At 35.4% G+C, this 24,758-nt stretch overlaps 1 pseudogene; it reads left to right on the forward strand.

Annotated features, from left to right (window-relative positions):
• Positions 1–9,984: 9,984 nt before the first annotated feature.
• Positions 9,985–17,345, forward strand: LOC132604000 (purine permease 1-like; annotated as a pseudogene).
• Positions 17,346–24,758: the final 7,413 nt, after the last annotated feature.

Raw genomic sequence — 24,758 nt, forward strand, 5'->3', positions numbered from 1 at the left:
TAGTATATTTTGAGAAAAATAGTGATAGTTAACCCTATTGCTACTGAGATGCATGAGAAAGTTAGAAGCTTGTGTCATATCATATAATGGTAAAATCAGTCATATTATCTTGATCGGAAGCTCCACTGTGTTGAATAGTGAGAAAGAATGAAATTCGATCAAATCAATCGAGAATCTCATAATTTATTAGTTGGGTTTATATATCTCTAAAAACTAATTCTATAAGTAATATAATTTTGTTTTATGAGGAGGATGACGATAAGAGATAGTTCAAGTACTCCTATACATTTTTTTTTTACTAATTGGTAGAACCATTTGGATTCAATATTCATTGACTAGATTAATTCAAATCCGTGTTGTGCAGATTCATTATATGAAAACATCGTTAATGACTTGTCCATTCTTTTTTTTCTTCTAATAACTCCCAAATTGGATGGGTGTTTCATTTATTGAGTAGTAGCATTACATCAGTGTGACGATGTCATGACACAAAAAAGGCTAACACAAAAAGTGATTAGCCTGAATTCCCACTTGTCCATTCTTAAAGCTTGAACCAGAGACCTTTGATAATTCAGATTTTCCCATGCAGCAGACGGAGGTCAAAAGTTCAAGACCACCCATTTTCAAGGTTATTTGATGTAATTTCCTGCATGCAAGGGTGTGTCGAAAATTTAATAAATGTATGTATACTTTATGTATTTCATCTTCCAGTCACCAAGGAATGATGGGGAACTATGAAATTATCTAGATCAGTTCATAAGATGAACTTGAAGTTCATACATAGTGAGCCGAGATTGAGAAAATTAACTTGGAAGAGAAGAAAGGATTTTTTTTATTCAGTCAATTGAGTTAGTTACAAATGAGTTGGATGTATTTAGTGGTGAAGTGAGACGCCAACTATACACAGCTGGCAACTCACCACACGTGAACATCACAACAAACTAACTGACTCTAACTAGCTTTTGAACTAATAAGTGCACTCCCAAATATACATTAAATATACTCGATATATTGCTCGATATATTTCGATATACTACTCGATATATATCATATTCCAACATTCCCCTTCAAGTTGGTGGATGAAAAATATCAAGAACTCCCAGATTGGATAAGAGGAAATGATGTTGAGAAACTCTCAAGCCTTTGCTAAGCAAGTCTACAAGCTGAAGCTTTGTGTTGAGATATGTGGGATGAATCAGTCCACTTTTGTACCTTGGATGAATCAGTCCACTTTTGTACCTTTCTCTAACAAAATGACAATCAATCTCAATGTGTTTGGTTCTTTCATGAAATATGGAGTTAGCTGCTATTTGGATGCTGCTTTGCTATCACAAAAAGCTTGTATTGGTAGAGATATTGAATCTTGCAAATCCTTGAGTAATCCTAGTAACCAAACAACTTCAGAAACTGCTGAGGCCATTGACCTGTATTCTGCTTCTATTTAGCTTTTGCTAACTGTATGTTGCTTCTTATACTTTCATGAGATTAATGAACCACCACGTTATATGGAAAATCCATTAACTGATCTCCTAGTGTTGGGGCATGCAGCCCAATCAAAGTTACAAAACACAAACATCTCTGTAATAACATTTCTACTCAGTAATACACCTAGTCCAGATGACTTTTTCACATATCTAACCACCCACAACGTTGCATCCCAATGTGACTTCTTGGGAATTTGCATGAATTGGATAAATACTTGTACTGCAAAGCATATGTTTCGTCTGATTATAGTCAAACATATCAGCTTTCCAAGTAATTTCTGATAACTTTCTGCATCTGTCAAGACTGGATCATTTGTTTTATGCATTTCTTCATCACTTGTTTTCTTCACTACTTCTTCATATTCCACGCAAGTTAACTATGCATTTGCTTCTAATGGTGTAGAAGTTGGCTTAGAACCACCTAGGTCAAGCTCAGTAATCAACTCAAGGGCATACTTTCTTTGATTGAGTAGTATTCCATGTTTAGACCTCAACACTACTATCCCCAAAAAATACTTCAGGATTCCCAAATCTTTCACCTTGAACTAACTACATAAGTAGCCCTTTGCCTCATTGATAAGATATGTGTTGTTGCCTGTTATGAGCAAATCATCTACATATATCAGCACCATTACCAACTTTCTCTTATCCTTTTTAGTGAACAAAGAATGATCATGAGCACTTTGTGAGTGTCCTTCCCTCACTAAGGCAGTGGTCAACTTAATGTTCCACTATCTTGATACTTGTTTGAGTCCGTATAGTGACTTCAACAGGTTGCACACTCTTGTCTCCCCTTTCTTTTGAAAACCTTGTGGAAATGACATGTATACTTTCCCATCTAGATCACCTTGGAGAAATGCACTATTGACATCCGTTTGATATAACTCCCAATCATGAGATATTGCTATACTGATGATTGTTCTAACAGTAACCATCTTGGCTACTGGTGAAAAAAGTCTCATGATAGTCCAATCCTTCTCTTTGTGTGTATCTTTTTACCACCAGCCTTGCTTTGTACTTGTCCACCTCACTACTAGCTTTCAACCTGACTTTGTACACCCATTTAGAGCCAATAGCATGCTTTCTTAGTGGCAAAGGAACCAGTTCCCATATGTTGTTTTCCTCCAGTGCATTAGGCCTGTGCACAAATCGGTTCAACCTAAATTTCTGAACCGATTTGAAGCAATTCGGATAATACAATTTGAATTTAGTATACAAATTCAATTATAAATTATTATGATTTCACAGTTCAGATACAGTTGGGTATATTTACAAATCGAACCAACCGACAAACCGAATTATGTATACACTAAATCACTTATACACTTTATTGCCCGGGCCCAAATCCCAATACATCCCCCTTCAATATTTTGATAATTCCTAGAATTAAACCTGATTTTCTCGGCCTAATTCTCATACTCACTTTCGATAGACAGTCTCTCTCAATCTCAAGAGTCCAGAGATTCCAGCTGTCTCCGGTGACTTTCATGTGTTGTTGGCTGCTGATTGCTAGATTTGTATGCTTGCACAAGTTTTTCAAGCTCTTGTTTTGTTATTATGCTTGCAAGTTTATGTTCTTTTTGTTGGTTAATATCTTGATTATAAGAGTGCAAATTTAGGACACCATTACTTTGGTTATGTTTGCTCTAAAAATAAAATGAATATAGTTGCTTGTTTAAATTTCAAAATCAAATAAACCAAACAAACTAATTCGTGTAATTGAACTAAAATAATAAAAAATGAATCGAATTGGACCAAGAATGGATCGAGTTTGGATGAGAATTTTAGAAAATCAAAATTCGAAATTTTAAACTGATGATGGCTGAAATTGAACCGAACCGATTCATGCACAGGCCTACATTGCATCCACCTCTTTTTGCATTGCCTCTACCCATAAAGGATCACTAGAAGCTTTCTTAAAATTCTTAGGTTCCATTGCTGCTGAGAAATATCTCAGATACTCCTGATAAGTGGAAGGCAAATGAGAGTATGTGATATGGTTGGAAATAGAATATGAACATTTTCCTCTTGGTTTAGGTGTCATAACATAATATTTATGTCAAGTAGGAAGCTTAATGGTTATGCTAGGCCTATCATGTTGATGTTCTGCATGTATGATGGGCATCTGATCATCTATTGCTTCATGTTGATGCAGTCAAAGCAACTCCATATTGTTCTATGGTGCTAAGGGCACGTCTATATGAACATTTGCTTCATTTATAAGAGCATCCTCTGATAGTGTTGCAACATTATATTCAGGTGATATGACCTCATTTAGTGGCATGGCAGTATGATCATCAGTAGGAAGAGGTATATTAGGTTAAATAGTAATAGTTAGAGCATGAGCATGCTTAGCATGATCCTCCTAGATAGAAGAGGGAAATGAAGCATTGTCATGGTACTTATAGCCTCCTTAATTTGAAATACTGTCATTCAAAAACATGTCTTCAACCTGTAAAGTAGTGTTATCATACTTGAAAGGAAAAACAAATTCTCTAAATGTCATATCACTACTAATGAATATTGTTTTGGAAATCAAATCATAGAGTCTATGTCCCTTTTAAGTTTTCGAATAACCAATAAAACCAATTTTTCTTGCTCTTTCAGCAAATTTATCACCCCTAGGTAGTTTGCCAGAATAACAAGGACAACCAAAAACTCTTAGGCGATCTAAAGATGATATTTTTCCAAACAGAATTTCATAAGGACTCTTGCCTGCAAGGACTTGTGAAGGAAACTTATTGATCAGATATGTTGTTGTTCTCACACAATTACCCCAAAAACAAATGGGAACTGCACTTTGAAATGTCAAGGCTCTAGCAACATTGATGTCTAGGCTTCCTCTCCATAGTGCCATTTTGTTGCGATGTCTAGGGACATCTACTTTGATGAATGATACCATGTGCAGCAAATAAATCAGATACTTAGAATTGAAAACTTTTGTACAATTATCAGACCTCAATACTTTAACAGTGATGCCAAACTGAGTTTTTACTAGATATAAAAAATCTTATAATATAGTAACCCTTCACATTTAGATTTTATCAGACAAATCCAAGTATATCTACTAAAATCATCCACAATAGTGACAAATATATGCCTTTTATCATAAGTAAGCTTCTTATAAGGTCCCCACAAGTCTAGGTGAACCAGTTGGAAACAAACATCAGTCTTGCTTTCACTAACAGGAAAATTCAACTTATGATGTTTGGCTAAGGGACATATTTCACAAAACTCTTGAATACTGTCATCAACCTTGAACTTTAATGATGTGATGTGATTCATTGCTCTCACAGGAGGATGGCCTAGTCTCATGTGCCAAAGTTGTCCATCTTTATTTTGAGAAAGTAAAGAGTTGCTTACTGTTGGTGACTTTATTTGACCAGAATCATGTAGAATGTACAGTCCATCCCTTTCTCTACCAATCCCCATTACCTTGCCATTGAAGAGTCCCTTGAATATACATAAATCAAGTAAAAAGAAAACTACACAACACAGTTCGTTAGTGATTTTTGAGACTAACAACAGGTTGAAATTGAAGTCTAGCTCATGCAATACATTTTGAATAGTGTGACCACCTAAAATCATAGCATTTCCTGCATGTGCTATATGTGACTTGTCACCATTTAGAATTTACACTTTGCTACTTTGCTGTGCTCTTATGCTTCTAAGTGTAGTTAGAAGCTTTTTGCAAGATGTAATATGGTGTGATGCACCTGAGTCTACTATCTATTCATATGTTACAACATTGTCTAAAAGAGAAGATATACCTGCTATGTTTGCTACAAAGTTGATAGGTGTAGACTCATCTAGCTTGTGCAACACTTCCTGCTATAGCTGTGGTATGAATAACCCTCCACTTCCATGTTGTGATCCACTTGATTCAGCAGTAGTTTAATTTGCAAAGGGTTTATCTTGAGATGCTTGCCCATTATTCTTCTTTCTTTTGAAATTAGCAGGATAGACAACAAGTCTGTAACAATCTTGAGTTATGTGTCCTTTATAACCACATTCTCCATATGGTGGTTTTGGAATTAGTCCTTACATTGGTTTTCTATATCTGTAACCTTGTATTTTTCCTCTCTATGTGCATCAACTACTCCCAGAGATCTTTGACTCTCTTCTTGTGTAGTTACTGCATATGCTTCATTCACAGTCACACCAGTTCTTTTTGCCAATAGATTACTCATTATGTGACTATAACTCTCATTTAGTCTCATAATAAACTATATTAACCTTTGAGACTTGAGATGATCTGTGTATTGTTTGGACGCCACGACCCATTTTCCTTAGGCAGTGTGGGCACTTACCTTTCCACCTCGGTAAGCGAACTCTCAACCCAACAATAAATAAATACCCGAAAGAATGAATTTAAACAGCGAAATAGAACAAATACGTAAGTCTCACGAGATAGCTATATATAAGTAGTAGATATGTGGAAGAGAATAAACACCCCAGGGTCTAGTCTGAATAATACAAGAGCATGTAAGGAGAATAATACAATCTAGAATACTAATACATAAATGTCTATGTCTCTGAAGTAAAAATAGGACATATGATAGGAAAGTCTTCAAGGTCAGCGGACGTCATGCTCACCCTGGAAACTCAAGATAAGGCTGAAGCATCGATCAACTACGGGATTCGGAAGTGGATCCGACCTGATACTCTGCATTCATAAAAAAATGCAGCAAGTGCAGGTCAGTACAAACAACAGTACTAGTAGGCATCATCGCTGACTAAGCATATTTAACACAATTCAGAAAACAAAGCAGATAAGCAAGGAAACAACAAGTATAGGGCAATGCAATCAATTCCAGTAGTCCGTCATCACCTACGTAGAGTATCTAAATTCCAAATGTGTCAAGTATGAATACATCCGATCTGATCTAACATCACAATCCAATCACCGAACATCTCAATCAATCCATAGTACAATGCAATGCAATAATGGTATGAATGCATAATGCCATGCAAATAAGGTGTACGCATGTACTCCGGACGAAAATATTGACATGTCGGTAGCACAATCCAGCGTGACTTGCTAAGTCTAAGTGCCACTCGTCCCGGATCTTTACCCAACAAACATACAAGACCCCAGATCTTTGCCCACGGGGGGTTCTCACCCGCACCATACTGGGGGACCCGCGGAGTCCATGCACTAACAACGATTCCGGAATATCATCGGAATCGGCTATGCAACAACGATGCTAGAATAGATCATCGGACATCAGCCATCTCACAATCACTCCAGTAAAAGAGCTTGTCAAATATCAGTTTCACACAATCAACAATATCGGATCATCACCGGGTATCGGCCATGTATCATGAATGAGTGAGAATGTGTGTATCAATATCAATCAATCAAGTGAAATATCACAAGTATCACAATGGAGTACGCCAGCAATGTATCACATCACAATACCAACAGTGGGTATACCAACAATATATCAATAACTCAAGTACCAATAGTGGGTATGCCAACAACATATTCAAGTACAAATACCAACAACAGGTATGTCAATTTTATCCCAATCAAGACGACAAAATATAATTCAATATCTACCAACTACTCATGGCATCAAGCCAGTACAATAGAATAATTGAAGCACACCTAACGGGGTGGCTAGCCCCAACACACATCAGGGCCCAACCTAAGGCAATATCCAATCCGACTTCATACCCGAAGGTTCACATGCTGTCTTCGGCATTATAATTTAAATATGTGCTTCACTATACGAAGTCTCACCAAAGGTAAAGCAGAACCTACCTGGATGGCCGAACCGCAACACCAACAACTCACTCATTTGCCTTGCCTTTCCGCTGAACCTCAGAACCAAAGTAGTCTAAGCATAATCAAATTCTATATTAGAAATCACGAAGAAAGATACTAATATTGCTATTATTTCAATTAGGTCAATTCTAACCTTAGAAATTGGGGAAACGGGCTCACGAGGGCAAAAAAGGAAATTGGGAACAAAATACCAAATTAAGTACTAGGTAATCATAACCCAACCACTAGTTTTTAATTTAACTCAAGGATTAGCCTAATTTCTGATTTCAAGCAAAAACCCCAAATTGGGTATAAACCCTAAGTCTCTAAATCTGAAATTCATCGCTAAAAGTGGAAGATATATGATTAATGAGCTTAGATTAGTCAATATCTGGCATAAACATCACCAATTTATCATTAATAATCCTAGGGATAATGTTTTTCCAAAACCCTCTTCCAACTCCCGCCACCATAGGTTTATTTAAGGAAAAAAAGGGAATCTGACATGATTATGGTTAAAGGAAGAGTGAAGAAATAAGTAAGATTTACCTCCAAGATTCTCCTCCAAATATCCTTAAGAAAAGTTCCCTCAAGCTCAAATATCGAAATGGAACATAATGCGGGTCTAAGGGGTTTTAACACTTTACTAATGTTACTAACTGGCCGTCACCTACTTTAGCGGTACTGGGACCGTCCCAGTGGTGCCGATTCAGCGGTCACTTGATCTCTTTAGCAGTAATGACCAAAAGTCACTGACCGCTCTAGCGGAGCCGCTGCCACGGTGCTGGTGCCGCCAAAGTGGGCACCAGACACCAAAAAACTCCTAAAGTTTCACAATTCAATCTGATTTTCTGACTAGTTCCCGAGGTCATATGCTCGTATACCATATATCTAGACACACATAAAAATACGCTACGAACGTGTCTGTGGCCTCGGAATTTCCAACGGAGGTCTCGTTGACCGAGTTAACTACCAATGCCTTAATTCTAATTTCCCAACCCATGTCCCGAAATGTATCCGAGTGCAATGGGGAACCGAAACAAACACACACACAAGTTCTAAATGACTATCCGGACCTCTCGAAATCGACAGAATTCCAAAAATGGTTCGTTTGCCCAAAAGTCAACTTTGGGTCAACCATTTTTCACTTTAAGCCTATATTTTTACAAAAGTTGTCCGAATCTGGTCTAGGCACCTGGAGAAGTGTGTCAACTGTATCCTAGGGTCAAAAGTGAGCTAATCGATGCTCGAAAATGGGTGAAAATGCCAAAAGGATTATAACGACCAAACGGGTCGTTACATTGGATTCTTCACAACATGATGGTAAGGTAACCATCACATCCAACTCATCCCACATCTCATTCATCTTAGTGTAATAACAAGTAAATGAATTATTGCCTTGTTTCAAATTGACAATTGTTGAACACAAATGATAAATCCTTCTAAGGTTAGATCGATCAAATCTCTCTCTAAATTCCTCCCAGATCTGTCTAGCACTAGCAGCATACATAATGCTAGGTATCAATTCACTAGATACAGTACTACCTATCCATGAAAATACTATTGAATCACATTTTTCCCATAACTCTTCTAATTCAAACTTGGTACTTACCTTTTATGCAATTTCCATTTATGAATCCAAGTTTACATTTTCCTCTTAAAGCTAACTTCATTGATCTACTCCACAATTTATAATTTTCTACTCATTTAAGTGTTGTTGGAATCAAAATAACCCCAGGAACATCATATGGTTGTAGATACAAAGGATGATCATAATCGATTGTGATTGTTGCTTCTCCTACAATATCTCCGCTTTCTGCCATGCGATTGTGATTGTTGCTTCTCCTGCAATATCTCCGCTTTCGGCCATGTTTTCTTCAAGCTTTGAATTGTTGTTCTCCAATGGATTTTTATTGATTCAGATAGTGATCGTATACTACCTGCTCTGATGTTGACACCTAATTTTTGACCTCTAATAATTTAGTTTAATTATCCAGGGTTCTTGAATCTCAAACGGAATGAAATGTGTATTTTTATAAATCAAATTTATTTTGCCAAAATTATTCTGATAATATTTTGCCATTTTATTTGGCAAAATAATTTCAAATATGTGTTATAAGTAATTTGAGAATAATTTACATTTTTTACTATTAATGTGAAGCATTTGCCAAGGTTAAATTAGAAAATAATTTAAAACAATTACTCATTTAATTGTGGGAAATTGTTGAAGATTTAATTAGCACGTATCCGTGTAATTCAAGAAATTTGATAATTAAATAAATAATTATTTTTACCTCTCGAGTTTTTAATCTCTGCATAATCAATTTGCATTTGTGAAATTTTTAGATTAATCATAATTAATTAAATGTTTAATTATGGTTATATTTATAAATTGCTTATTATGTGATTAATTGCGGCTGTAATTGAAGTAATCAATTGTTAATCAAATATGGCTATGATTGAAATAACCAATTTCATGATTTAAAGTCAATTGAGGTCATAATGACAAGTTTAAGTCTTTTACATAATTAACCATGTTTGTTAGTTTGATTAATTGGTTAATTAATTGTGTTTGATCATAATAGAAGGGTTTAAATTAATTGACTTTCTTAATTATGGTCATTTATAAAAACAATGTTAAGCCCTTTCTATATATACGCATATATACACATATATACATGTATATCATATATATGTGTGTGTATACACAAAGCCGCCACCCCCCTTCTTCTTTTTTTAACTTGGCCGAGCCTAGTCTATCTTGGACCAGACTCGACCCAAGTCTGCAACTAAAGGGGAAGACCCCCATTTTCACAAACCAAACGACCCTCTTGCAGCAAAGACAAGGGTGTCCTCGTCAAAACCCTAGCCACCAACAACGCAATTTTCTCTCTCCTTGTCACTCACGGCCAAAAATGGCAACATTTAAGGGGTACGCTATTCTTAGCAGGCTTTGCTCGATCGATTTGGGTAAAGCATTTAATGCTTTACCCTCTCTCTTTATCGTAGAACAACCAGACACGGTAAAACCACCCTCTTTCTTCTACTTTTTCTGCAAAATCAACGGTTAAGCGATTGAAAATCTTTAAGTGTTTTTGTTGTATGTGATTTTGAATACTTGATTTCCATTGGTTCATGGAGAATCGAATGGATCAATCGAATTTGGGTCAAATCTGACCCTCTATATGCTTACTTGCTTAAACCTTATCCATTGATTGTTGTTTAAGGGAGCAATTCTCAGAAATTGCATTTGTCCCATATCGAATCTAGATTTAGGGTTTCGAATTATTGGGGTTCTATATAAAGTACATCCAATTCACAGTTCAACAAAGACAGAATATCTTACACATATTCACACTCGAATTAACTAAGGTTTAGCACATTTGCTGAAACCCTTAATTATTTGAGTTAAGTTTAAAGTTTTAAAGTTTTCTTTTCTTCTTGTCTGTGGCTTGAGCATCGTGTTTGGAGCAAAGGAATCTTCCAATTTCATTCTCGATCAGAGGCTGCGCGTAGAAAAGGTAAACAATTCTCCTTTCTTCATTTATTTTCTGTATTTAATTTCTGTTTTGTGTTTATATGATTAGTTTAGTTCATTTGGTAGATATTGTTTAGTTTGGCATGCTAGTTTATTAGATTAGTATATTTTTAGATCAGATTAGTTGTATTTAATCATGTATTATCTCGTTATTAGCCCAGTTGCTAGAATGGTTAATATCAATCTACCATTTAAGATGTTTAGCTTATTGTCTTAGCTTAATTATTAGACTAGTCTTGTTGTGGTTTCTAGCTTAATCTGAGCTTTGCTTCATAATTGTTGCTATGTGTTCAAATCAGTTCATTTTCTTGGTACTGTTTGGTTTAGTCTAAACCTATCCATGCGTAATTTAGCTAGTCTGCGAGTCTGTTCAGGTTTCCTTCCTGTTTAGTGTGACTGATAGTCTAGTTGAGCATGTGTAGTCACTTATCCATGACTGTTCAGGTTGTTTGTGTTTAAATTTTGCTTAGCTTGGTTAAATGTAGTCAAATATAGTTTATTCAAGCCAGCATGAATCAGTAGAATGACTATATGTTAAGTTTGAAGGCATAAGATAGCCTGCTCATTGATCTTGTTTGTTAGTAAAACTCAGAACCATCAGTAATTATGAGATGTTTGCTAAATAGACTTTGTCCAAGCCTGTGAAACTTAACTGACTTAAAAGGGATAGACATATTTCTGTTGTATACTCATAGAAGCTTTAGTATTGAAGGTTGTTATATATGTGCATAAGCATCTGTGTAATCACCGAAAATGAGTCTGTGCAACCTTTTATAAGTAGAATGTGTGAATCAGTAGAAATGGGATTAGCATAGGCTTAACAGGAATTGAAATTTTTGTTGTGACTGTGTGTTTCTTCCTATGTACTCTGAGTCTACCTATCCTGCTTATCTTTACCAATTGCCTACTCTAAGTGATTCCAACTAGAATATAACTTCAGCATAGCTTTCTTAGACTCTGTACTCATACATGTGATGGTTTAAGTAGTTCTTCTTAGCATCCCTTGCGTTATGCTTGAGTAAATGAAATTGTTAAGGGCAGTCTGAGGTCTATGCGTATATCTGATAAGCATTTATATATATGCTCATATTATGTATTTGAAAACCCTGAAATCTTGTTTTAGCATTTGACATGTTGCATATCATCTGGAAAAAGGGCAAGTGTGTCTTATCTGTCATAAAATGGTCTGGCAATACTGGAAATTAGTTCAATAAGCATGTTTGTTGGATAGTTGATCATCTCTGCATATTTGAGTTGTCATGCTTGCTTGTGTCTGTCCCTTTTTTTTTTCTTTGAACACTCCATGTTAGAAGCATAATAGCATGAGATAATGCATTCTTCGTAGCTCAACTTGTATGCATTTCTCTGTCAAAGTGGTTTCCAAGTATATTGAATGTCCTAGCAGGAAAACATGTGTATTAAAGTTCAATAAGTATAGTATAGCATCCTCTAAAATTAAGCTTTGATTTCTGTCTTGGCTGCTATATATGGAGTGTATATCTAGGTATACTAGATGTATACAATCCTTATATACTCCCAGTATATAAAGGCTTGCATATCAGGTATAATCTTGGTATATCAGTCCTCTAAACTTGGATATTTCTTCCTGCGCATTATGTAATACTTGATTTGGGCATGTCTTCTATTTGTTTTTCCTTATTGGGTTTTGTCTCTGTACGCTCATATACTTGTGAGCATTTGGGCCTCCCCCTTGTACCATTTTCTTTTTTCTGATTTAGGCCTGCATGATTACCTGAACTTCTGCTTCAGTGTGGGCTTGCTTTTATCTTCACTAGTTTTGTATAAACTTTGGACTGTATGCAATAATTATATACATTAGTATTATAGTTATGTCTTTTTATATCTCTTGTCACACTATTTGCTAAGCCTAGGTGTTCTCTAACCGCATTTCCCCTTTTCTCCTCTTTGTTTGCATGGGAACTTGTACGAGCCATTTGGGCCATTTCTTGTTGAACCCCTATTGACCTCTTCTTTAGTCGAGTCCAGATTAAGAAAAATAATTGAAGTTTCATCCATGGGTGAAAATGGCAATTAGTGGGCTTAGGTAGGCCCACTAGCCTAACTTTTCTCCTTTCCATTTCTATTTGTATATTATTTGTACATCAGTTGTATATTGTAAACTACACCTATAATTATTGAAACTCAAATGCATTAGAATTTAGGAGAATTGTATAGTTACTAAACATCTTTTCTCAAAATGAGTTTGACACGATGTTTGCATGAAATCGGTAAAACTTCGAATATGCTACAGAAAATGTTTAAGTATAAAATCTGGAATTTTGCAATAATGTGCAAGTCAAAACGGATTTTGAGATTAAAAATGAGTTGTTTTGGGCTTCAAGGCCCCCTCTGAAAATCTGGAAATGGAACGAGTGTAAAATAAATTGGACTAAGATAAATTTTGGGCCTTATATCATAAGGATAAGGATTTGGGCCAGTGTTTTTGGGGCAAGATAAAGACAAAAGAACAAATTTTCATAATGGATATAAGGACAGAAAATGAACGCTTAGTTTAAACTCATTTTGACTTAAGGATTTTTCAGATATTCTTGGGTCAAAAGCCCATACCTTGAGGCAAACAAACAAAGGAAAATACACTTGGGCTAGAATTTGAGATAAGTTGGCTTTTGAGTAATATATGGTTGAATATGGAGCTTCAATAGACTAAGGAAATAAAATAAAAAACTCTTTTCTTTACTTATACTTATCAAAACCTATACTATTTTTGTGAAAGGGATATACCTACTTATTTTTTTGATATACAGTAAGACTTATAAGGACTAAAATCATATCATTTGGACCAAGTTATCAGCAAATCTACCTGAGAGAAATCTCGGGTGTGTTTTGGTGCGGAAATGATGTGGTTTGAACCCCTTATAAATATTTTAAACCAAATCTCTTTTCCTAAAGGATAGTTTTGCCAAAAAGTGGAATTTATGATTAGCATGACAAGTTTTGCAAGAAAGAAACGTTTTAGCAAATAATCACATTAATCACACATCGAAAGCTCGTAGGTCAACCATATTCTATGGATCCTTAATATTAGGGCACTTAAAACCTTCTCTAGGAGATCACCAGAACCCTTACCTCGAACTCTGGTTTAAAAGGATTTTTTTCTCTTGTTTGATAAACCTTTTTTACTCGGTTTTCCTTAGTAACTTTTATGCACCTGAATAAATGTGAACTATAACATCTGATACCATATGAAATTATCGAGATCAGTTCATACATAGTGAACCAAGATTGAGAGGATTAACTTGGAAGAGAAGAAAGGAATTTTGTTATTCATTCAACTGAGTTAGTTGTGTGTTGGGTCATGTCTATCTTTGTTGTTTTATCATGACTTCCTTGCTCTTGCTATTTCTCATTTTCGTATTTTTGTGATTTGCTTGTCCGTATCTGACTCTTTTCCCTTGTTTTCTTTTAAACCGAGAGTCTTTCGGAAACAGTCTCCCTACCTTCCAAGGTGGGGGTAAGGTCTACGTATACTTTATCCTTCCTAAACCCCCCACATTGTGGGATTCAACTGGGTATGTTGTTGTTGTTGTATTCAACTGAGTTAGTTACAAATGAGTGGGATATATGTAGTGGTGAAGTGAGATGCCAACTATACACAGCTAGCAGCTCACCACACGTGATCATCACAACAAACTAACTGACTATAACTAACTTTTGAACTAGTAGGTGCACTCCTTGATATACACTCAATATACATCATATTCCAACAGGAACTTTCCCTTAGCTTACGTTATCCTCTGTTTCTCTTACGCATCCGTTTAGTCTTGTTTGTGCAATGTTCACATCCTATGCCAAAGAATATAATACTTCTTTGTCTTTTTATTTTATGTTGTTTCAATTAAGGGAAAAAAAAACTAGCATGCTTGGACATATACAACAACCTGAGCAGTGTAATCCCACAATTTTTTACAAACTTGGACATATATTGTACCTTATTCACACTTCTTGACTAACTCGTGAACCATGACCAATATCCTACAATTGTCATTCTTTTTCCACTTTGTATGATTGCTTCAGCGCCCTCTTCACCTATATATACATGTAACTTCCCAGATGTTACAATACAATAAGCTCTAATATTTATCTTTCTTGTTAATATGGAGTCTCAAATTGCTACTCCCACAATGAAAAAATTCCTTATCCTAATAAACTCTATTCTTCTCTTCACTAGCAATTGCGCTGGCCCTTTAATTATTCACCTCTATTTCATCCGTGGTGGCTCAAGAATATGGTTATCATGTTCTTTATTAACCGCGGGCTTCGCTTTTACTCTACTCCTCCTCGTCATAGCCAATTTCCATCGTCGAAAATCCAATGGGCCAGACAATACTAAGATACTGCTCATGACCCGTAAATTATTTATAGCCAGCTTAATTTCTGGCTTAGTCACTGGCATGGTTGCTTATTTCTACGCGTTTGGTTCAGCCAAATTACCCGTCTCCACATCCTCTCTCCTTACCTCAACTCAACTAGTTTTCACGGCGATTCTTGCTTTCCTAATTGTCAAGCAAAAATTCACATCATATTCGATTAATGCTGTGGTTTTATTAACTATTGGAGCTGGAATTTTAGCTCTTGGAGCAAGTAGTGATAGGCCAAAAGGGTCATGTAAGGCATATATTATAGGGTTTATTATGACACTTCTTGCTGCATTATTTTATGGATTTGTGTTGGCATTCAATGAAATAAGTTTTAGGAAAACAAAGAAGGCTATTGCCTTTACATTGGTTTTGGAATTTCACATGATGATGTGTTTCTTTGCTGCTGCTTTTGTGTCACGGGGATGCTTAATAACAGGGATTTTCAGGTACGTACGGAAATCAATACTTTGACAATTTTGTTACTAGTCTAGGGACCACAAAGTACATGGGCAAAATAAAGTGCTAATGCTTTCAGGATTTAATCATAAAGATTATCTCTTGCACTATCAATGAATTTATCACGTGATTGAACTAAATTACTAATAATATTTACCAACAGATAAATATGTAATCAATATACCTAATCAGTAAGCAGATTGTATACGTAAACCCATTATTACACGAATAGTGAATTGAACTCAAATTCTTTACTCTTTTTTTCTTGACACTCTTTTACTAGTCTAAACTCTAGTGACTAGAATTTGACAACAAAATACAAGGCCAAAACGAAGTGCTACGGCTTTATTAGGAAGTTTCTTTTTTACATTTATTAGGAAGGTAAAAACGATTTATTAAAATGATGATGATATTTTAATGAAGATGATAGATAGTCACTACAAGAAAATATGGAATTAGCTATGAAATTTGTCGGTAATCCCTAGCTAATCCGTCGCTAAATAGTTCCTCACTGATTAGATTTTCTTACAATCCGTCGCTAATTCCTTGTTTTACGGTAGTGAGTGTTGGGATTTTTACATAATCCTAAAAGTGTAATAAGAACCTGTCGCACAAAATTGTATCAATGTGTTGAGTCTACTCTAAATGAATAAAATTGCTCCCTCCTTGATAAATAAACTAATTCACACAATACAACATATGTTATATCGATTAAATTTTGTTAAGTCATTTCCATAATAGTGCTTTTCTCAAATGCTACTCGGCAGTTATCATATCATTCAGTCCATTAGGGCATCTAATTCCCCGTTGGGCCTTACTATTCAACTTGTTGAGTCTACTCTCATCCAAATTCCCTATTTTGTTGAGTAAAAATAGCATTGGCTTGCCACTTTCATCCTTGTAATTGAAAAAACATTCACACTTTGCAAAAAGTTGAAATTAATCACTTTTAGTGTGAAAATAAAATCTAGACAGAATTATCCTTAATTAAAACACGAAAATCTCCAACATAGTATTTTGAAGTTCCAATAGTATTTTGAAGTTCGAACTTATACATTGAAAACTAAATTTTGCAAGAAAGTTACTTTTTTTTGGTTTGTAATAGAAAAGTCATTCTGGTTTTGCCATTTTACACACAAAATCACTTTTATTTGTTTTGTAACAAACAAGTCACTTTGTTTTTATTAGTAACTACACTTAATTACATTAAAAATGACTTGATATTGCAAGAAATTTGCAGGCAATTCCAAGGGAGGCAAAACAATTTGAGTCAGGTGAAGGCAAATATTACATGCTTATAGTATTGAGTGCCCTTATATGGCAAGTTTTCTTTGTTGGAGCCATTGGAGTCACATGCTATTCCTCAGCATTACTCTCTGGAATTTATAGCTGCTTCACTATCTGTTACAGAAGTGTTAGCTGTTATTTTCTTTCATGAAAAATTTGGAGGTGAAAAGGGATTCTCACTTGCTCTCTCTCTTTGGGGATTCATTTCTTATTTTTATGGTGAGACCAAACAAACCAAGAAGATGAAGAATGTTACTACAGAAGCTGAGATGAGTACTCAATCCCCTCCGATATAACAAATAGGAGTATGTTGTATTAAGTATTATTGCTAGTTTACACAAAATCATTGTCATTTAGGGTGTGTTTGGTATGAAGGAAAATGTTTTCTTGGAAAACAAGTGGATTTCTTATTTTCTAGTGTTTGGTAAATAAGCAAAAAAGATTATCTCAATATCATTTATAGATAATTTAGGAAAACAATATGATCAGGTCACCTTTTATGTTGATAAAAAATTCTCTCTCTAACTAAGTGCTCTCCGTACAATTCTGAAATACCGTTACTCTACAATGGCTAGTTTCTTTTCCAACGAGGTTGAGCTCCATGCTATGGGGACACCGGAGCAACTAGAATCGGCGCCTAGGGAAGGAATAAACAAAGCTTGCACCTCAATAGAGGCTGCTGCAGATGAAATTCAAGAGAAATCGAACTATGCTAAGGCTATTCAAACTATTACTACTCAAAACCTAACCAAAAGCGATTTGGGAATCTAGCAATTAAGGCAAATTATACTAATCACAACGAAGCACTGGAACCTCTTTTCAAGACCAATGAATTCTATGGTGATATGGCAGATGAATGTAAGTTCACACTTGTGGGAGAATTCGTTAGAACCCGCCCCCAAATCGAGAAATTAAGAGCCCGTTTTCCAGAAAAAGTCGCGATTAGAGGTAAGGTTACTATTGGAGTTTTTGATCGTCGAATTGTCTTCTTAGATTTTTCAAATGGAATTGATTTCAAAACTTTGTGGTATAAACGATCAATTGAAATAGAGGGCCAAGTTATGGGGCTAGAGAAGTGGACACCAGATTTTAAGCCGGAGGAGATTCATTGATAGTCCCAGTTTGGGCACTGTTGCCGGAATACCATTCCATTTTCACATATGGAATTATGTAAAGCAAATAGTGGCACCGCCTATTGGTAATGCTTTGATTATGGATGTAGCTACGGAAAACAGATCAAGGCCTAGTATGGCTAAGGTCAAAGTGGAGGTGAAGCTTACCAAAAAAAAAGATAACTTTCATTTTTGTGGGATCTGAAGATTTCTCTTGTCTTAGAAAAGGCTTCTATCAAAGGATTGAGTATGAAAATGTGCCCAAATTTTGTAGCCATTGCAAAATATTGGGATATTCTATATTGCAATGTAGAAAGGTGGAGAAAAAAAGTGGAGGAGAAGGAAAACATTGAATAGAGCAACCAAATCTAGGAAGATAGGAAAGATATCAAAGAAAATGAGGATGAGGAGATTACTAAAAATGGAGATGATGACAATGAGAATCAAAATAATGAGGGCAACAACAAGGACAAAATAAGAGACCAAGGAAAAGAGGTGAACAAAGAGCATAAGGGAACTGGTGATGTTGTTGCTAAGGGAGATATCAAAATTGAGAAAAGAAGTAGGAAGATCAAAAGAGCAACCAAAAAAGGACTAAAGAACAAGATCAATCAGCTCTCAAGGAAAAATTGGATAAAATAAGAAAGAAAAGGAAAAAGAAGATCCCTAAGAAGAAAACCAATGTCAAGATCAAGATTAGCAAGGAGAAGAGTAAAGAAGAAAAGGAAAAAGAAGTTGAAGAGCAAACCATTCAATCTGAGAGACAACCTAATTTGAAAAACGAGCAACATATAAAAATAATACAAGAGGAATCTAATAATTTGCTGCATATTGATCCTGGAACTCAAAAGAACCTAGAAAGGGTGGAGATGGAACGAAATGAGGGAGAAAAATCTGAAGGAATAGGAGACAATACCAAGGAAATATCCATAAATTCTAATCAGTCTTACAGTTTACCATCTGCTATTGAAAACCACCCTGGCACTAACTTAGTTGTGCACCTCAATGACAACATTGTAGACAATTACATTACTCAATAACTTATAGAAGAGACTGTTGAAGACAAACTGGGTGACGACAACAATAGACATCAGAGGGTCAAGAGACAGATGAGGCTCATCAAGATGAAAGTCAGGAAAAAAAACCACATTACAAAGAGGTGTGTTTTAGAAATGGATTACCTCCAGGAAGAAGGGGAAGAAGCAAACAGAGAAAAAAGGGAAAAGCGACAACAAATTGAAAACTCTGTCCTGTAAAGGGGAGAGGGAAAAAACCAAAAATGTCTAAATGTTTTCTATGACAATCACATGAAACATAAAGGGGGTAAGATCCAAGAAGGCTATTCATAGACTTAAAAGATTGGTTAACAAATACAAAGTAGATATGGTTGCTATCTCAGAACCTATGGTGCACAAAAATAAAGCTGAAGGATATAAAAGATTTTTGGGTTTCAACAACTGCATTACCAACTCCAATGGACAGATTTGGTGTTTCTGGAGGGATAGTTTCATTGTATCTATCACTAAGAACTAAGATCAGTTGATTACCTTGAAAATTCAGAAAAATAATAATAGTCAAGATCTCTATGTGACTGCTGTTTATGCAAAGTGTACTGCTACAGAAAGGGTTGATGTTTGGTGTAGTTTGGAAGATTTGAACAACAAAATTAACATTCCTTGGTGTATTGAGGGTGATTTCAATGTCATCCTTCACCCTGAAGAGAAGATTGGGGGCAGGCCACATAGAAATACTAACAGTTTTGACTTTGCAGAGTGTATGGACTCATGTGGCATGTCTGATATTGGCTATATAGGTTCGAACTATACTTGGTGTAATAATAGAAGACCAAGTAAGATGATTTGAAAAAGATTAGACAAGGTTTTTACAAAATGACTCATAGGCTCAAAAATACAATTGTAATACTATTATGCACCTTTCTAGAGTAGGATTTGATCACAGACCTATGCTTTTTAGGTGTGGCAATGGAGTACTAATGGTAAGAAATATTTCAAGTTTTTAGATTTCTAGACTGATCAGGAGGATTTTAAAGATATTATAGATGTTGAATGGAGTATTAATGTAAATGGTAATCCTATGTGGAGGCTTCAACAGAAGCTGAAAAATCTTGGTAGAAAACTTTCTCAATGGTCCAGAGATGAAATTGGTAATGTTCATGAGAACACTGATGAAAGGGAAGATAAGATGCACTTCTTAGAGGAGATTAACCTTAATAGTAGATCAGAGGTTTGTAGAGAAGAGTTGAACAAAGGGCATGCTGAGTATGTTTCCTGGCTTAACAGACAGGATAGTATTTTGAAACAAAAGTCAAAGATTAGGTGGTTTGAGGAGGAAGATAGTAATACCAAGTATTTCCACTATGGGATTAGAGAAAGAAGAAGAAGAAAGCTGCAATTACATAGGATTAAAAACAAGAAAGGGAAGTGGATTTCTGGAGATGATAAGATTGCTAGATGTGCTTTGAAACATTTTGAAAAGCTTTTCAACCTGAAGAAACCTAACATGGATCCCAGTATTATGGAGTGTATCCCTACTTGCATTTCTGATGAAATAACAACTTTATGATTAAATGCCCTAAGGAAGATGAGGTCAAAGATGTTGTCATGAATATGAGTACCAATAGTGCTGCTAGAACTGATGGATTCTCTAGAAAATTCTACCATTATTGTGGGGATATTATAAAGAAAGATGTTGTAGAATTTGTTCGGTTTTTCTTCCTGAAAGGAAAACTGACCAAATTCTTTTCACATACTATTCTTGTGTTTATCCCTAAGATAGAATGCCCCAGTAATTCACAAAATTCAGGCCTATTAGTCTTAGCAACTTTACTAGCAAGATCATTACCAAGCTGATTTCTAGAAGACTGAATCCTATGCTACCTCTTATGATTTCTGAGAATCAAAGTGGGTTTTCGAAAGGTAGGCTCATAACTGAGAACATCCAGTTAGCTCAAGAAATTGTGCAAAACATCAAAAACAAAAACAAAGAAGGAAATGTGGTGATTAAGCTTGACAAGGAAAAGACTTATGACATAATGTCTTGGCCCTGTATCTATGTAGTGTTAAGAAAATTTGGTTTCTCTGAGGAAGTTACAAAACTTATTATAGGAATTGTCTCTAATGTATGGTATCCTATCATCATCAATGGCACAGAGAATGGTTTCTTCACTTCATCACAAGGCCTAAAACAGGGAGATCCTCTTTCCCCTTCTCTTTTTATTATTGGCACAGAAGTGTTACCTATACTTCTTAACAATCTGATACATAGTGAACACTTGTTGCCCTTTTCTATGTTAGATACTGGTGCAGTTATTAACCATTTGTCTTATGCAGATGATATTGTAATTTTCTCAAGTGGAAATTCCAAGTCACTCAAAATGATCATGAAACAGATCCATTGGTACAATAAGAGCTCAGGAAAGAAGATGAACAAGGATAAATGTTTTTTCCTTACAACAGTTGGCACTGCTCCTAGAAAGATAAACAATATTAAAGAAGCTACTAGTTTTCTGGATAAACAGTTTCCTTTTAAATATTTGGGATGCCCTATATATATTGGTAGAAAAAGAGTAGCGTATTTTGAGAAGATGTTATCTAAAGTGATCAAACGACTTAGTGGATGGCAAAGCAATATGCTTTCTCATGGGGAAAGATTGTGCTGATTAAGAGTGTATTACAATCATTACCTATTTATACTCTAACTGCTTTGAGTCCTCCTAAGGGTACTATTTTATTGATGGAAAAGCATTTTGCAAGGTTCTTCTGGGGATCCAGTAATGACAAGAGAAACTATCATTGGTCCTCTTGGGAGAATTTATGTTTTCCAAAAGAGGAAGGTGGAGTGGGTATTAGAAAAAAGGCAGACATTTGTGAAACTCTGAATATCAAGAAGTGGTGGAGATTTAGACGTCAAAATTCTTTGTGGGCGAGGTTCACTAAGGCTAAATACTGTATAAGAGCTCATCCTGTCTCTAAAGTCTGGGTATCTGGTAATTCTCATATTTGGAAATCTTTGACACAGATTAGAGAAAAAGCCGAACCTTGTATGAAATGGAGTATTCAAAATGGACAATGCAGTTTTTGGTGGGATAACTGGAATAAATATGGAGCAATTGCTCAATACTGTCCTAACAATGTTCATTCTAGCAGCACCAAGATTGGAATTTTCATCATAAACAATGAATGGGATATTCAGAGATTGAGTGCTATTGTTCCAGAGTGGTTGTGCCAACATATCGGTACCATCAAAATTGGATCTAATACTAGGAATGACTATCTCATATGGGAACCATCAGATGATGGAGTTTACAGCAACAAAAATGCTTGGAATGGCATCAAAGTTCACAGGCCTAAGGATCATTCGATTTTCAAAGCTTGGCATACCTTTTAAACTAGTGAAGTTATCCGCGCTTCGCGCGGTCATTAAAAATAATAAAAAATTATGTATTTGTTAATAATTAATTTTGCTTATAAATCTAGACAAAGAGAAGAATTAAATTATCATGTATATAAATAATCATTTTAACGTCATATTTTTCATAAAAGAAAATACTAATCCAATATCGTTCATGATTCTATCGTCTCTTTATAATTCTTTTAACATTCTATATAAAATTTTGTCTGAAAGTATTTGTGGAAAACATTTCAATATAAATATAAACCCATTATAATTGGCTATTTAAACTTCAAAAATAAAAATTGATGAAACATAAGAAAGAGATAATATTGAAAAGTTGCGGGATAGATGACGTCTAATAATTGTTGTTACATGCATAAAGAATGGTGTTACCTTCATCATGAACGTCTTAGCATTTTAAGTTGTTTAGGTAACTTATATTTGAAAATGAAAAAAGGAAGACAGCAAAGATAAGAAACTAAATATTATATTAGGATTCATGCAAAAAAAAAAAAAAATTGTAATTTTTTAAGAAGAGATTGATTGAGGTGCAATAAAAAAACTCTCTCTTCTCTCACTTCCTATTTTCATGCAAAACCCTAGTACGTAGGTCAACCTAGTCGGTCATGGCCTCAACGGCCGTTGGTCAGTCCACCGGTGGGCTGACCAGCAGGTGACTATACACTAGGAGGGAACCCTTATACAACCAAATGAGAATAGCTATGCAAATCTATTATAACCTACAGTGATGAATGCTTCCATGCAAAATATTACACAATCTGGTCCATCAATTGAAATAAAGAAGATCACTTTTCTTCATGGAGTACCATATGTGAAGTGGACTGAAGAAGAAGTCGCTCGTATGAATGTCATTGAGGAACTCCAATATGTAGTGGTTGGAAAATTCTCCTATGGATGGCCGGACTTGGATCAACTTCGCAAAATTATTCCTGCACAATGTGGAATAAAAGGTGAATACAGAATTGGATACTTCCGCCATCGGCATGTACTTATCAGATGTACTTTGTTTGAAGATTTTGTGAATCTGTCTTCCACACCAATTTTTTATATTAGTGATAACGAGGGATATTCATATCAAATGAGACCGCTAATATATGATTCAAAGTTTAAAATTGATGAGGAGACGTCCAAGGCTATGGCATGGATTTCATTTCCAAATCTTTTCCCTACTTATTTTGTGAATGAATCTATATTTACTCTTGCTTCAGCAGTTGGAAGACCAGTGCAATTGGATATGGCAACTATAAATAAAACCAGACCTAGTTGTGCTAGGGTCAAAGTTTTAGTGGATTTAATGGTAGATCTTTCAAATTCTGTCAGGATGGATATTGAAGATGAATGTATTGGGGAAGTGAGGACAGTGCAGGTGAAGCTTCGTTACGATTATCTTCCAAAGTACTGTAGAGAATGTAAACTGCAAGGTCATAATGAGCAGGAATGTAGGGTAATCAATCTAGAACTGGCACACAAAAAGGAAAAGGAGGATATTAATATTCCCACACAAGGAAATAAAGAAAGGAAACCTAAAGAGCTGCAACAACACCAGCATAAAGATAAGGAAGAAGGTAAACACATGAATGTTGAGGAGATTCAAAAACATAAAGAGAAGGACGAAGGCAAACACAAGAATGCTGGGAAATTTATGCAAAAGGGAAATCATAATTCAACAAAAATGCATTCTAGTGGAAGGTTGCTAGGTAACACTGGAACTTAGAATCCTATTAAGGATAACAGATTGCAAAATCCTCCAACAATGACTAATAAGAAGGGTATGAATGGAGAAAAAGGGAAGCAAGTGGATAATACCATGGTTGTACAAACTAGCAATTAATTTACTGCTTTGTCAAATCAAGAGAAAGAGGTAGCTGCAGAGAAGGAAGACAAACAGTTAGTAGAAGATGGGGAACATACAGAAACAGTTGCAAGCAGTACAAAAATTGAAGTTGCAATCAAGGTGGATAACGAAGCAGGTACAGGAAATAGATCCAAGGATCAAAGGAGATGAGCTGATATCAGAAAAGGAAGCCAAGGCTATACAACCCGTTCAAGGGGGTGAGTTTTCAAATCCAGAAGATGAGTTACCTGCATTGAATGAAGGAAAAAAAACTGGAAAAGTTAGTAGAAGAAGGGAAAGAAACAACTACTACCAACACTAATAATGCAGATGCAAAGAAAGTACAGAAAAGAGGAATAATCAGCAGGTACAGGCAATAGTTACATTGGCCCAAGGGGATGGAAAGTTACAAGAAACTGTTGAAACCCAAATTAGCAGTAATT

This window comes from Lycium barbarum, chromosome 7 (assembly GCF_019175385.1).
Source record: "Lycium barbarum isolate Lr01 chromosome 7, ASM1917538v2, whole genome shotgun sequence".
NCBI classification, from domain to species: Eukaryota; Viridiplantae; Streptophyta; class Magnoliopsida; order Solanales; family Solanaceae; genus Lycium; species Lycium barbarum.